Source organism: Lactuca saligna, chromosome 8 (genome assembly GCF_052625555.1).
Source record: "Lactuca saligna cultivar CGN05327 chromosome 8, ASM5262555v1, whole genome shotgun sequence".
Classification (NCBI taxonomy): Eukaryota; Viridiplantae; Streptophyta; class Magnoliopsida; order Asterales; family Asteraceae; genus Lactuca; species Lactuca saligna.
In genome coordinates, this window is record NC_136424.1 from 255068647 (window position 1) to 255074661 (window position 6015).

Sequence of the window (6015 nt, forward strand, 5' to 3'; positions counted from 1 at the left end):
GACGAGTCAACGCTCTTTAACTTAGGGTTTTTCCTTTCCTTTCTTGACCTTTCTGATTTCTGGTGTTACAACTCTCCCCCACTTAAACTAAACTTCATCCTTGAAGTTCTTAATGGTCAACTGACCTACAATCTAGCTCAACACCCTGCCTGGTGACTTTAACCCTTTTGTCCATCACTCCAGCCACTCGCAGTGCTGGTCACTACTGTTGGTAAATACTGAATTCTTCTCTTTTCCATAATTTCCTTAACGTTACTTCCTCCGACCGTTGCCCCTCATCCGCCTACCGGATGCACTAAGACCTCCCTGGTCCAACTAGTCTGCCGATATCTGAGTTACCGGACTCCCATCAGTCACTACACCCCATCGCAACCTACTAGTTGCTTCCATTGACTTCTGAAGATACTTCGATTATCTATAACTGTTCTACCCACTCTGCCACTCATACTGAATCAATGCTGTTGGAACCAACCTGCTTATCTCTCATCTGATTACTCAACTTCCAATAACTCGAGCCTTCCATCCAGAAAGAAAGGCTACCTGCCTAATTATCCTTGCAGATCACTTATACTTGGCAGAAAACTCAACTGATCCTGCTGAGAGGGACTTGCCATTTCAAATCGACCAACTATACCGTCAGCACTTGCATTCCAACACAAATACTAATACTGGCCATCAAACTGAAACTATCCAAAACACTGAACTATCTGTAGTACTGAACTGCCCGAAGCACTAGACTGGCTAAAACACTAAAATGGTTGAAACACTGAACTGACTGAAACACTGAACTGGCTGAAGCATTGAACTGACTAAAACACTGAAATGGCTGAAGCACTGAACTGACTGAAACACTAAACTGACTACATGACTGCTTCCCACAACATCTCAAGACCTTCCTGATCTCCAATCATTCATCGGTTATCTGCAACACTGAGTTCCAACTCAACTGTGGAGCCCAAGAACTCCTTACTTAGTCGCTCCTATAACTTCTAAACGAAATCCTTCTCTGGAACTAGTTTCCACTAGTCTTCCTGACACTGCGACTCTAACAACCTCCCGATCCAACCGAGCGGGTCCATATGTCGAATCCTGACATCATCAAATCCAAGGCTAAAAATGGTGGCTCCCAAACTAACGGTAGCCCTTAACATACGCAAACCCAAGCGATCCACTACTTCCCTGATCTCATAATTGAGGTGACGATCTATTGCCAAATCTCCGACTTAACCGTAACTGAACCATTTGAGAAATCCAAAATCTAACCTATGGATTCCCATATCCTCACTGCTGCACCCGAACTGGTGGGTACTATTGCTTTCCCGCGTCCAACAACGCGCTCATGCTGCCTACCAATCTGGTAAAGGCCACGGCTACACCGCCGGACTTAAAACTCCATAATACTATCTGACTACTAGTGAATGCTAGGGCTACCCCCGCAGACTTACAACACTCTACTACTATCTGATTGCTAGTGAATGCTACGGCTACCCCCGCAGACTCACAACACTACTACTACTATCTGACTGCTAGTGAATGCTACCCCCGTAGACTTACAACAGTACTACTACTATCTGAGTGCATCAACCTCGACATCTTATATCCTTGATACAATTAGCGGTTCGTCGAGGAATTCTTCGGCTTGGTTCCCAAACCAACCGTCTACTAATCCAGAAACATGAAACTATCATTGGGAAGTTTCCAAAACCCCAACTCCTCAATCCACACAACCCTGCATGCCGACTCTGCCACTGACTACTAACATGAAAGCCTCTCTTGATAATCATTCTCAAGATCCTCATTCTGACTCATTAGAATCCTACAGGCGGTCCTCCAACCTTGAATTTCTAACCATCTACTAACCATCTCGATCATATGGAATCATTGTTGGGAAATTCCTCAAACTCCCAACTCTAAACTTCTCAATCCATCAATCGCGACACTACTATCTTTTCTTCTCAGAGGTCGTGTACTCATTCTGGAATTGCGTGCTCTTTCCCTTGTATACTTGGGGGGTTCTCCCCCACTTGGATCTGTCTAACTCCTTACTGCTCACTAATCGAAAGGATTCCCCAACCTTCCTTCCATTAAAAGAGCGATCTTCTGTCCGCCAACGTTTACCTATATCGGTGGCATATAACTTAACCATAGGTAGGTAATATAATACCCCAACACATATGTTTATTGATATCAATGCAGCAACATAACAATAATATCATGAATACAGTCACGGCATCTGAAGTAACCTGATTTAGAGGGAACGACCTCCAATTCATCATTCTAATCCCAAGGTATGCAAATGGCATATAACTTAACCATAGGTAGGTAATATAATACCCCAACACATATGTTTATTGATATCAATGCAGCAACATAACAATAATATCATGAATAATAATTGACAGGAAGTTAAAAGATACGTACCCCCAACGTCCAGTGCTGCCCGAATCCTTGTTGAAATCATCCGGAATACTCTGCTCCGAGCCGTGGGCGCCCTTGCCGGCCGTTGATGTCTGCTGGTGGTTCTCGAAGTCCTAGGGGCAGGAGCTGGCACCTGCCCTGCAGTATACAAATTCGGGCAGTGGGCCTTCTTGTGGCCCCTCTGACTACACCGAAAACATATCGGATCGATCCCCTGAGCGATGGTAACAATACAACCTCTGCTAAAATGGCCAATCCGGCCGAACTTGAAATATCCAGCATCACCACAACTTCTACGCCTGCACGCACCGTCGTGCGTCCTACCACACTTCCCGCATCGACTGCGGCTCTGATAGTCCCTTGATCTCGAATTCGACCCCTTAGGCCTCTTACCCGAACCTGTGGCTACCTGAGTCTCATCTGTTTTCCTCTTCCTTTCCGACTCTCTGCCCGACTCATGCTCATGCGTTACCTCGTCAACCCCATCCATCGTCTGAACAACTTTTGTCTGATCCTAGAGCTTCGCGATCAACCTACCAGTGACCCATCCAACGATGTTGGGCACCTCCTCACGAATGGCTCACGTAAGCTCCTTGACTATCCAATCATGCACAGGTCTTTCCTGGAGATAGGGTGCCCCGCTCACTCCCGTCCCCTGATGGCAAGAGATAAAAATGAGATCTCCCTCTCTGATGGATCCCTGAACTCCATAAGAATCGGGCTCTAGATGAGCCCCAAACTGCCCTGAAACTCTCCAGGCCCTAAAGGCCTCAAGACGACTGTGCAAAAGCTCCATAATAGCCTCCCTAACTGAACCCAATATCACGGGAGTCCAATCAATGATGTTGCGCATAATCTCTGCAGAAATAACATCTCTCATCTGGTCATCCAACTGTCCGGCTCTAGAGCCTGAGCCAAATCCTTCCCTGGCACCTGAGCAGCCAACTGATATCTCACGCAATGTCACCATGCTGGAAACACATCACAAATCTGATCAATATACATACTGCTGCTGAGGGATCTTTCACACACTTTACTAGTTCCTTGTTTTTGCCTCTGCCCCTCTTGAATCGAGTATGGATCCTCTACTTTCCGTAGTACGGGCCCATACTACCTTCCACATCTATCCGTACTTTCCTCAAGAGTTACCTCAACTCCACCAAGTCCCTTTTCTCTACTGCTAATCTTTGCTACTCTCATCCTAGGCTTGCCCTAGGGAACCTCTGACTCCACCCAAACCAGTCCTCAACTACTGAAGGCCTCCTTGTAACTCCAATTAGCCACCACCTGAATACCATCACATGCAACGAGGCTCGGATAATCCTTCGAGTAAAAGACTCATCCCTACAACGGTTGGACTCAGACAAGAGCTGCACAATAGGGCTAAATCCAGCACTCTGAGATTATTTAACCCTGCTCACATGTGGTGTGATGTATTCACCTAATAGCTAACTCCCATCACTTAGAGTCCCACAAAGCACAAAGCAAGCAACATTCAGACAAAGGAAACATACTCAGGCAAATTATTCTCAAGAAACTGTACTAGCATATGATGTTGAACTCATACTATCAGGCATAACCTGAACAGGATACCCTACTGCTGTCTAATCAATACTAGCATGCAATTCTCATAAGGCTGAAACACATAAGGCATCCTCCTGGATCCTTAGTCCTATACTAGCATACTGTTCTACTGAAACTGAAACTAAGACTGAAATTGAAACTGATAAACATAACTTATATGGGTAATTTGGGAGTACTCACTTGAGCTCGGCTGATTTCATGCACCACACCCTTTTTCTCTTTTCAAGTTATTTTCTTTCTAAATATTCTTTTCGAAAAAGTTTTTCTTTTGAAAACCTTTTCCCGTTTCCTTAGTTTGAGTCCAGACACACTCTCAAGTATGTCCGAATCCCTCAAACCAAGCTTCTGATACCAACTTGTAACGACCCAAAAATCACGACTAAAAATTTCTCTTAAAATTTTACTAAAACCATATTTATAAAACCGTATCAAAAGTCATAACATAGTTTTTGAGTATTAATTCAAAACATAATCTCATTATCAGAGTAAAATATTCCCAGGCTAACTGACTGTGGTGTGTGCACTGCAACCTCTCCGAGCTCCTCTTTTGAAAACTGAGTACCTAAAACCAAAAATGAAAACCGTAAGCACGAAGCTTAGTGAGTTCCCCCAAACTACCACATACCATACAATAACATATAAAGCACATACTGGGCCTTGCTCACTACATCGGACCGAGGTCCAAAGTAACTGGGGCTCTGCCCCCTACATCGGACCGGAATCCGGAAATTGACTGGGACCTTGTCCCCTGCATCGGACCTTGTCCGGACTATCTGGGGCCTTGCCCCCTGCATCTGACCGAAGTCCAGAAACTGACTGGGACCTTGTCCCCTGCATCGGACTGAAGTTCAGACTAACTGCATCAGACCGAAATCCGGATCTAATTGCACATAGCATAGCATAAACATATCAACTAGCATGAACACATATACTGCATACTACATCAGGCCGTATCCCGGAACACATAACGCATAAATCCTATCTGAGCCACGAAGGCATCAAACATACTAACTAATGCATTAGACCGAAGGCTGGAAACTACTACTAGCTAAACGGGCTGGCATTGTGGCCTTAGACCCGTTCCTACTGGAAGGAAACTCACTTGGTATTGCTGCACTTGCTGATAACCCTCTGGCTGCTAACGGACAACCTTCTGATCTGCTGCTCCTCTAGCTCTCTGAGCTACCAATATCAAAATGATACATATTCTAACAGTCCTTCAAAAGTCAACTAAGTCAACTCTAGTCAAAAGTTGAAGTCCTAGTCACAGTCAACCTTCCAGGTTGACCCTACTCGCCGAGTCAGCCTACTGACTCGCCGAGTTCATAAGCTTTGAAATCCCTTTCATTTGCGACTCGACTCGCCGAGTCAGACCATGACTCTCCAAGTCTACTGATTTCGAGTCACGACCTGTCCACTCGCTGGGTCCCCACTCAACTCACTGATCCGAGTCTTAACTCGAAGGGTTTGGGGTTTCGCGACTTAACTCGCCGAGTCCAAGAACAAATTCGCAGAGTCCAAGGCAATCTTCAACAGACTCGCCGAGTTGTTCATCCAACTCGTCGAATTCATCTCCATCTTCATACTACTCGTTGATTCCACTCAAAGGACTCGCCGAGTCTATTCAGTCCTTCATATATTCAGAGGCTTTTGAGTCATGCATGGACTCCGAACTGTAGATCCACTCTTCTAAATCCTATTCCTTACGTAAAGTGGCAAACTTTACGTGTACCTAAGGAGATCTAGGCTCAAAACACTATAAACAAGGGTTTAAGACAATGGGGCTTAACAATCAACCCATAGACTGATGCTTTATGATTCTCTAGACCAGAATACACTTAGATCTGAAGTAGCAACTTCAGATCTGGTCTTCTAACTCGAAATGGTTCTTAAACTTGCCCTAAAAGCCCTAAATCGTGTGATAAAGGTTGATCAATATGCAAAGGAGTGAAGTTAGTGACTCATTACCTTCAAATGCTCTGGAAAATCCCACAAACTCTGGATCTACTGCCA